Source organism: Mandrillus leucophaeus, unplaced genomic scaffold (genome assembly GCF_000951045.1).
Source record: "Mandrillus leucophaeus isolate KB7577 unplaced genomic scaffold, Mleu.le_1.0 Scaffold924, whole genome shotgun sequence".
Classification (NCBI taxonomy): Eukaryota; Metazoa; Chordata; class Mammalia; order Primates; family Cercopithecidae; genus Mandrillus; species Mandrillus leucophaeus.
In genome coordinates this window covers 563,089-574,112 of record NW_012110075.1, presented here as the reverse complement: position 1 = coordinate 574,112, position 11,024 = coordinate 563,089, and the positions used below count along the sequence as shown (strand labels likewise).

Sequence of the window (11,024 nt, the reverse complement as noted above, 5' to 3'; positions counted from 1 at the left end):
CACCATTTATTAAATAGGGATTCCCTTCCCCATTTCTTGTTTTTGTCAGGTTTGTCAAAGATCAGATGGTTGTAGATGTGTGGTATTATTTCTGAGGGTTCTGTTCTGTTCCATTGGTCTATATCTCTGTTTTGGTACCAGTACCATGCTGTTTTGGTTGCTGTAGCCTTGTAGTATAGTTTGAAGCCAAGTAGCATGATGCCTCAAGCTTTGTTCTTTTGACTTAGGATTGACATGATTGTATATTTAGAAAACCTCATCGTCTCAGCCCAAAATCTCCTTAAGCTGATAAGCAACTTCAGCAAAGTCTTGGGATACAAAATCAATGTGCAAAAATCACAAGCATTCTTATACACCAATAACAGACAGAGAGCGAAATCATGAGTGAACTCATATTCACAATTGCTTCAAAGAGAATAAAATCCCTAAGAATCCAACTTACAAGGGATGTGAAGGACCTCTTCAAGGAGAACTACAAACCACTGCTCAATGAAATAAAAGAGGACACAAACAAATGGAAGAACATTCCATGCTCATGGATAGGAAGAAGCACAATCGTGAAAATGGCCATACTGCCCAAGGTAATTTATAGATTCAATGCCATCCCCATCAAGCTACCGATGACTTTCTTCACAGACTTGGAAAAAAACTACTTTAACGTTCATATGGAACCAAAAAAGAATCCGCATTGCCAAGTCAAGAAAAATAAATTTAGTGAACTCTCAGTTCCACATGTCTGGAGAGGCCTCATGGTCATGGCGGAAAATAAAAAAAACATGTCTTACATAGCAGCAGGCAAGAAGGGAATGAGGGTGAAGTGAAAGGGGTTTCCCCTTATTTAACCATCTTATCTCATGAGACTTATTCACTATCATGAGAACAGTATGGAGGAAACCACCCCCATGTTTCTATTGTCTCCCACTGGGTCCCTCCCGCAACACATGAGAATTATGGGAGCTATGATTCGAGATGAGATTTGTGTGGGGACACAGCCAAAACATATCAGTAATTCAAGAAATTCCCACTAGGTACTGCAAGTACTGTAAGTTCTTTTTGTCAGTCAAATACATCACCACATCAATTTTGATTATTGAGAATATAATTATTTAACTATAATGAGATACTGTTTCACCTAGGTCAGATGACTAACATTAAAAGTGTTGACATCAAATTTTGTATGTAGAATGTCTTTAAGTGTCATAAATTGTTGGTAGAAATTTAAATGAATTAAGTATTTTGCTGCTTTGTATTTCCTTTTAAACATATGTGTAAGTTATGACCTAGCAATTTCAGTCCTATTTATGTACCCAAGATAAATGTAAACATATGTGTACAAGAAGACAAGTACCAAAAGGTTCACAGAGGCTGTTCTTCATTATAGCCCCAAACTGGCAACAACCTAAATGTCTGTCAACCGATAAATAGATTTTTTTAAATGCCACCTATCTTTACAATGGAATACTATTCACTAATAAAAAGGAATGATTTAATATATAGCATGACCTGCAAGAATCTCAGAAACCTTATGTTAAATGAAAGAAGCCCTTAACCAAAAATTGCATATTGCATGGTGCCTTTACATGAAGTTCAAGAAGAAGGAAAACATATCTGTAATAATAGAAGGGAGAAAAGTGGTTATGTAGGAGTGTGGAGGTTGACTGGAAGAGGGTTAGCCCTCTGGAATGACAAAAATTTACTTTTTCTTCATTGGGATAGTGGTTTCACAGGTATGTACATTGGACTGTACACAGGATCTATTTATTTAACTGTAGGTAAAATAAATTTGTGAATTTACAAACATCTGTCTTATATTTGCATGATAATTAGCAAAAATTTTGTGTCGAATTTTTAATAAAGTCACCATATTATTGTAATGGTTAATTTTGTGTATCAGCTTAACTGAACCATAGGGGTGGTCATTCAGTTGGCCAAACATTATTCTGTACGTGTCTGAAAGGGTATTCCTGGATGAGATTAATATTTGAATGAGTAGACTGAGTAAAGTGGATTGCCTTCTCTAATTTGGATGGGCCTCATCCAACCAACTGAAGACCTAATAAAACAAAATGGTTGAGTGAGAGGAAACTCCTCCTGTCTGATTGCTTTAGCTGGGACATTGATATTTTCTGGCCTTTGAACTCAGACTCAGAGTTTGGTTTTGTTTAATCGAATTTTGATCAGCTATACACCATTAATAGCATGAAAGAGATTGTATTTCATATCTTCATTTCAGGAAATTAGTTACTTAGTCTCATCTCCTGTCACTCACCCTGTGTTCTGGAGGCATTAGCTCACTTTTCAAGCTAATTTCCTCTGTATAACTCTCTTTTACCTTGCTTTAAGTATTTTATTCTTAGAATTAAGCCTCATTTATTTAATTAACGCTCAGCTACACAATTCTCAACATCATTTTCTTAACAATTATCATCAATAACTTCATCATTATCAGAGAGACAGTTTAGATAACTGGTTAATAGCATAGACTTTGCATCCAAAATTATTAGCTGTTTGACCTTAGTTAAGCCCTTTGTATCTCAGTTTAAATCACTGTAGAAATAGCACCTATCACATATTGTTGTCAGCATAAGATGACTTAACAGATTTCAAATAACTAAAAAAGGAATTTGTCTGAACATAACAAACAAAGTGACATGATCAATATAAAAAACAAAACTCTGTATATTGATACATTGTCTTTAGTACCATCACTAAGCACGTGCATCTGTTATAGGCTTTCACGATTCTACGGGAAAAAAAGAAAAAGATAAAGAAGTAGCAAACATTGTTGATTTATAAAACTTAACATTCACACATAAACCACAAGATTAATTAAAAATTAATATTGTAAAAAGTATATTGCATATGAAGTAAAATATAAAGTGTTGAAAAACATCAATTTAGTATTACCTAAAATTTACACATTCTCTTAGAACCTAATAATTTAGATCAAAAAGAGATGTATCTAAAAATGTCAAATTTTTGTTGTTATAAATCTAATTTGCCTGACAATTAGTATTCTTTCAGCTATCTTTTTTTAAAAAAGAATACAAGAACTAAACAGTAGAGTGAAGATTAGTTAAATTAGGCAAGAGTAAAGTTTTTTTCAGATCATTAGAACCAGAAATATGATTAAAATGAAGGAATAATTGTCTGATCTTGCCTGTGATGGCTGTTACCTTAATTTTAAACTTAAAAATACATGACTCAAAAATAATGTTGCTAATATCTTGGGCTGTATTTTCTTCCACTGTATTCACAAAACCATAATTTTGTTTTTACCTCTAACTTACTTTCCTCAGGAGGCTATCAATAGAATCCACTCTCTGGGCAAATTACTGAACTTGAGGAAAAAAAGACAAATAATTTTTTAAATAAAAAAATAGATTTCCTCTCTCATTAAAGTCCAATATCTTAAGCTGTGCAATACTCTGAGACTCTGTGCCCACCATACTCCCTTTTTTCTTTGCAATTTATTATCTCTCTCTTAAATGATTTCCATCAGCATGCAAATATTCCCTCTTTAAAAAATTAATTTCCTTTAACTTACATATCTTTGATCTGCTGCTGTATTTCTTAGTTCCCTTCAACAGAAAACTTTCTTAAATGTCATCTACTTTTGCTGTGCAGACACTCTTTAGTTTAATTAGATCCCATTTTTCTATTTTGGCTTTTGTTGCCATTGCTTTTGGTGTTTTTGTCATGAAGGCTTTGCCCATGCCTATGTGCTGAATGGTACACAAGAAGAGAAAAACAAACACTGCATGTTTTCACTCATAAGTGGGAGTTCAACAATGAGAACACATGGACACAGAGGGGGAACATCACACACTGGGGCCTGTCAGGGGTCGAGATCTAGGGGAGGGGTAGCATTAGGAGAAATACCGAATATAAATGACAAATTGATGGGTGCAGCAAACCAATATGATACATGTGACATATTGGCACTTATGTAACAAACCTGCCCATTGTGCACATATACCCCAGAACTTAAATTATAATTTTAAAAAAAGTCATCTATAGTCATTATTCTTATAATCGCAGATTCTTGCCCTTCCTTTTTACTCTTCCCCATGCTGTTTTCATTATTTTCCATTGGTCAGGCTAGGGTTGTAAGTGATCTCTAACAGCTGGGAAATTCAGCACTCATTCTAATAGGCTCACCTTACTAGCTATCTTAATGGAATCCAATACTGTTGACCTTACCTGATCTACTTTGTTAGTTGTAGCAGATTGTATTTTCCAAAGATGACTGCACCAACATATTCCAACAAAGTAATATTGAGAGATGGGGATCTATGTTTCCTCCATTGATTGATGGATCTTTGTTTCCTCTCCTCAGCTTCTTTGGACCTTTTAAACTGCATTATCCCATAAAATGTGGTGGACTTAATGTTGTAGGGCCTATAAGACTAAGTAATGAAGGCTGATATGTACCCACCTGACTCTGTCTCGGGATCATACAACTCGGGAGCCTAAACAGATATGTAATAAGTACAGCTACCCTAAAGCTACCATTCTGGAGTGATTACATGGAAATACTACTTAGTGATAGAGAGGAGGATTTAGAAACTCCAGCTGGCCCAACTTCGAAGTGTGAATCTTCACAACACAGGCACCAGGCACTTGAGGGGAAGTTTCTATATGATTTCAGCCTGTTGCCTTCAAGTTATCCCATCTTACACTTAGAGCAGAGTAAAGTAAGAGGCTGGCTCAAATGCTGATTCACAGAAAAATATTTATTTTTAAATGACCTAAGTTTTGGAGTGTTTGTACTACAGAGTCATAGTAGTTAAAACACTTGTCTTGGCTTCTACAATAGTAGGCATTTTGGATAGCCCCTACTTCCACTGGTTTCCCTTTCTTGTTCTTTTCCACTGATTCCTATTTCTGTGCCCAGTCTTCTAATATTAGCATGTTTCAGGATCCTGGGCTACCCATTAGGTTCTACATCAATTATCTAAATTGCTTTATTTCATCATTACCCATGGCATTTACATGGGTAACAAAAGTTATCCCCTTCTACTCCACCACCCTGTACTTCTATCCCTGACATCTCCTCTTGAATCCTAGAATTCTAGGAACATAAACATAATGGCCTACTTAACATGTCCACTTGAATATTAAATAAAGAATTCAAACTTAACACATACAATGCCGAGCTCTTGATCTCATCTCCTTGTAAAACAGACTTAAAACTTGTTTCTTCCCTAGCCTTCTTCATTTCAGTGAATAGAATTACAATTCACACAGTTTCTCAAGTGCAAAATTTAGAAGTAATTTTTGATTACTCTCTTTCTCTCAATTGCTGCATCTAATTTATTTCCACTGATTGAACCTCTACAACATTATCTCCAATCTTGTCTCCGTTTCTATTTCTTCTCTCCATTCAAGTTGCCGTTATCTCTTTCCTAAACTTTGGCAATAGCCTGTTTAGTGATATCCTCAATTTCCGTCTTGATACACATTAATCTATCTTCCACATAGAAACCAGAGGAATCTTTTACAACAAAAATCAGATCACATTACTAATCTAGCTCAAAGCCATCTGATGTCTTTTCATTTGAGCAAATTTCATTTTCCAAAGAAGACTTAAAGTCTCCCATCCTACATTTACTTCTGTGAATGTAACTTGATATCCCTACCACTGGAAGGTGGGAGTCTATGTCCCCTCCCTGTAAATATGGATGGCCCTATGATTCCAGTGGAAGTGACACTACAGGTAATGAAATTAAAGTCATACCTGATCCCCTTAGGACACTGTCTAACCCAGTCTCCATGTCTGAATAAATTCATGTAACCTATGGAGAGGCCCATATGGAGAGATCTGGCCCCTCCAGTTTCAGCTAAGTTTTCAGGCTATAGCCAGTATTAATTTGCCAGCCAAGAAAGTCAGCCATCTTGACAGGTGGAACAAAGTGGGCTTTCCTCACCATACTTGGTCAAGTTGCAGAATTATGAGCAAAGGAAATTTTTGTTTTTCTTCTAAGTCACTAGGTTTTGGGATTTTTTTTTTAATCCAGTAACAGATAACTAATATAAATTTTGGTACTGGAAAGTGGGGTGTTGCTATACAGACCCTTAAACATGTAGCATTGGCTTTGAGATAGGCCACTGATGGAAGCCAGAAAAGCTTTGGAAAAGTGTTACCAGAAACCTAAAGAATATTGAGAAAGCTGTTTCTGGCAGCTCAAGGAAAGTAGGAAAATGTGATTGGAAGATGTTTAGTAGCAATGGAAACTTTGACAACACTATTACCTCAAGTAGCAAGCAAAATGGGAAATACAGCAATGAACATGACGATCAAACTAAGGAAATTTTCAAGCAGAAAATTGGAAGTGTCACCTAGATTCTTTTCATTGCCTATGATAAAATGTCAGAGAGAGAGGAATGAGCTAAAAATTAAGTCTTAAATATAAAATATTCAGAACTTTCTTAGTTGGAAAATAAATCAGTTTCTCTTTCTTACTCTTTCTAGATTGCAAATGAAGGACTGGCTTAAGGGAGAAAATCAATTATACTGTACAACTCACACTTAAGACCTCAGAGAGATCTAAGATGATTCTTTATATAATTTTTCAAACCACCCCTCTAAGGAGCATAACAATGTGTTTTAAGTGTCTCCCCCCATGATACAATAAGGCTTATAAGGATCTAAAGGATGGTGTCCCAAGGCAATCTCATGGCAAGGTCAAGAAAGAGAATGGCCTGTCTTGACAAGATTTGTGGTTTTGGCTTTTGTCTGATGGAATGAATTGTACACAAATACACAGAAATCCCACAAATATTAAAATAATTGTATCAACTTATAAGAAGAAGGGAAAGAAACAGCACAAAATGGAATATTGCTAAGCCCCCTTTACAAGTAGGAAATAGGTGTAAAAAGGCCTAGGAAAATGGAAGGTGGACTCAGGGCAGAATGAGGAGATGTTGGAGTGCAGCAAAGAACCATAGAGAACAATTTCCAGGGAGTAGGACTGAACTCTAATCAAAGAATTGGCAGCATGTGCCTGGCATTTCAGGATTGATATGGACCAGTGACTACTGTATTCCTTCCCATTCCCCACCCTTTTGTGTAGGAGTGTCTACAGCAGTTTTCTAATGCCTGTCCCACCACTTTATTTTGGGTATTTGGAGAACGAGAAAAAATATTTTTTTAGGTGAGATGTGTGACATGAATCACGTTGTAAAAAAGAGTGCTCATTGAGCTGTAATTGAGGAATTGCACTCAAAGGAAATTATTTTTTACCTAAATTGGATTAATATGATAAGATTTTGAACTTTGAGCTTATGTAATTATGAAGTGAGACCTTTAGTCTTGGGGTAATGACTGTATTTTACATGTGAGAGGTATATAAATCACTGTGGCCTGAAGATAGACTATGGCAGATTGTAGTTTTCAAAGATTTCCTGTCACATTTGTTTTTTATTCATTATTTTTCTCTTTCTTTCTACTCTCTTTCCTCTCTTCCTCTCCTTCCTTCCTTCCTTCCTCCCTTCCTTCCTTCCTTCCTTCCTTCCTTCCTTCTTTCCTATCTTTCTTTCTGACGGGGTCTCACTCTGTTTCCTGGGCTGGAGTGCCGTGGCACATTCATAGCTCACTGTGGCTCAAACTTCTGAGTGCAAACAATCCTCCTACCTCAGCCTCTCAAGTAGCTTGGACCACAGGCATGCATCCACTCCTGGCTGATTTTTTAATTTTTATTTTTGTAGAGACGGGGTCTCACTTTGTTGCTCAGACTGATCTTGAATTCCCAGCTTCAAGAAATCCTGATGCCTCAGCCTCTAAAAGTACTGGGATTGCAGGTGTGAGCCACCATGCCCAGCTACTTTCTTTTTCTTACAATAAGACTTTGAAGGTCTTCCCATCAAGAGGTATTCCTTTCCCTTGAATATGGGCAAGGTTGTGATTATTAATGCTCTATGACTTTTGAGAGTAGGCCATGAAGCATTGTACATTTTCCTTGTTCATTTAGGATGCTTGCTCTTAATACCTAGCAACTATGCTTGTACAAGTCCAAGAGACCTGTTGTGGGGAGGCTCATGTGAAGAAGAATGTAGGTGCTTGGACTACAGCTTGATTGAGCTGTCATCTGATAACCCATAAGAACTTGATAGCCTTGTGAGTAAACCATCTTGAATCTTTCAGGGCCCAGTTGAAACACTTCAGCTGATGTTGCATGGATAATTGCAAATTTGTGAGCAAAATAAATTAATATAGTTTTTTGTTTTAATTAAACAATATTATTTGAGACAAGATCTCACTTTGTCACCCAGGTGGGAGGGCAGCGGCACACTCACAGATCACTATAGCCTCAAATTCCTAAGCACAGGAGTTCCTACCACCTTAGCCTCCCCACTAGCTGAGACCACAGCATGTACCACTGTGTCTGGCTAATTTTTTAATTTTTTTGTAGAAACGAAGTCTTGCTACATTGCCCAGGCTAGCCTCAAGTGATCCTCTTGCCTCAGTCTCCCAAATTGTTGGGATTACAAGTGTGAGGCACTGAACTCAGCCAAATATGGTTTTTCAAGCTACTAAGTTTTGGACTGGTTTGCTTCCCAGCAATACATGATTGATAAAACACTGAATATAGAATAAAATTAACCTCTTATGTTGTCCTATTAGGCTCTGTGAGGTTTAGTTTCTACCAACACCCTAGAGCCATGTCATATCATTCTTCACTCTGCTTACTTTGTTTCACTGACTTTTCTCCTATTTTGTAAAACTAGCTAGTTCTTATCTTCAGGCATTGTCATTGTCACTCCCTGCTGAGAATATTGTTTGTCCAAATCTCATAATTCAGACTCAAAAATAGAGTGTCTGGCCACTCAACCTAAAGTAACCCACCACAAACTCTAGCCCATCTCCCTATTTATTTTCATCATAACTTTTATACCTATCTAATTTAAATTTTATCTATTTGTCTCTCTAATCTAAATTTAATGTTTTTCACTCCTAGTACACACGCTCTGTTAAGATAAAAGTATTGTTCATCTTGTTTTCTTCCCTAACCCCGTTACCTAGAACAGTGCCTGTCATTTAGAAGGCACTCCACAAATATTTGCTGATTTAATGAACCCGTGGAAATAAATATTAATTCAGTTTTACATTACAGAGCAAAATAGAAATCCAAGATTTAATCCAGTTCATACTATAAAATAATATTTTCTTTGTAAAAATTAAATCCATTAAATTGACATAGAAAAATCTTTACCATCTCGTGACTATAAAAACATAGTTGGTTTCTATACCACTTGGATTATTTCTACAAATTCTGGTATGTGGTTTGTGTCAATAAACCATACAAAATAAAATTTTCAAAAAAAACTTATATATTTATTATTTGATCTTGTTCTATTTATATAAATCTTTTATTTTATGCAAAAAAAAAAAAAACCCAAAATATGATTCTGCAACTTTCCGTCTTTTTTTAGAGGCAGAGTCCTACTATTTCACCCAGGCTGGAGTGCAGTGGCACAATCATGGCTCACTTCAGGCTCAACTTCCTAGGCCCAAAAGATTCCCTCACCTCAACCCCCTGAGTAGCTGGGATTACAGGTATGCACCACCATGCCTGGGTAAGTTTTGTAATTTTTGTAGAGACAAAAATTGTCCAGGCTGGTCTGGAACTCCTGGACTCAACTAATCCTTCCACCTCAGCTTCCACCTCAGCCTCCCAAAGTATTGAAATTACAGGTGTGAGCCACCATGTGTGGCCAATTTTCACTCTTTATGTCAGGCTTTGAGTTTAGTGTCAAACTTAAAAAAAAAAAAAAAATCCAAAAATGAAAAAAAAGTACTGGTAGCAGTCAATAAAATAAAAGACTCCAATTTCTATGAGTTTGGAATGTGGATTCCTGGCATTATAGAGATACAGCTTTTTCATCTAATTAACGTATAAAATAGACAAATAGTTTCATTTTACTTTCTTGGAATTTACTCCTTTGCACCCTGAAGCCTAGGTAACAAAGCCAGTGCACAAAGATCATTAGAGTAACACTTTTCAACAAGAAGTAGTCCCAAAGTAAGTGAGAGGAATTTATTTAGTGATTTTCTCCCTGAAGGGGAGCAGTAGTCCGAAATCTCACTAGCATCTAATTCTGAACGAATCAAGAAATCTGTTTATGTCATAATCTAGTATTTGCAGCCTGCTTTGATTTTCCTCGGGATTTCCTCAGATATATTTTACTGAGAGAAGTGTGCAAAGTACTTCTGACTTGAGAAACATGAAAAGGAAGCCTCAGGCCATGAGATCAGCTTCTACTCTGAGTCATCCATTTGCCTGTTCTGAACAACCTCTACTATTGGCTCTTACACAAAGATCTCCCAAGAGTAGTTGTTGGTAGGCTATAATTGCCTGTTATTTTTAACTCATTCCCTTACTCCTTTGATAAGAGTTGAGAGCTCAAGACTTTAATGGATTTTGCACTTAACGTCTTATTCTATTAACCTAATCATAATGCAATTTCACTTAAGCACAAACACAGCCATAGCAATCATGACTTAATTTTAATTCCTAACTCAGTGTAATAAGCCAGTTTATGCTTTTACTAACTAATTTCCAATGCATATAAATAATAACACATATTTAGCATATTACAGTGCTTAGCTCTGTTTGATGAGCAAAAGATTATGTATTTATCTTGACATTTCACAAGATTTTTCATTTATTTCTATACTGTTCCCTTAGGTTACTAGGTGCAGTCACTTTCCCTACCACCTGATTTCCACTATCTGCTGCTTATCTTTTTCTTTAGACCCTTGCTTCACCTTCTTCCTCTATTTGTGACAGCTCTTCAGGTGATTGGGCTTCCTCCACTTTCCTTACTTTCTTATTGTCTCATAGCATCTTCAATCATTTTCCACATGTATTATTTGCCTTATGCCATACTATATTTGTAAAACACATAAAAGATTGCTAGTATTTTTATTTTATAGATGATGAAACTGAAGTATGAAAGATAAATGACTCACCAGAGGCTATGATTTGTGGGTCTTTTAGTGGGTTTAATAGGAAAAAAGC

The 11,024-nt window shown here is 36.2% G+C and overlaps 1 long non-coding RNA gene across 1 annotated transcript in view; it reads left to right on the top strand.

Moving 5' to 3' along the window:
- LOC105531970 overlaps nucleotides 1-6,526 on the top strand; it is a 155,578-nt gene extending 149,052 nt beyond the window's left edge. Inside the window, exons 4-5 of the long non-coding RNA XR_001004893.1 lie at nucleotides 4,340-4,491; nucleotides 6,476-6,526. This is a non-coding gene — a long non-coding RNA (uncharacterized LOC105531970). The remainder of the gene's footprint in view (nucleotides 1-4,339; nucleotides 4,492-6,475) is intronic.
- Nucleotides 6,527-11,024: the final 4,498 nt, after the last annotated feature.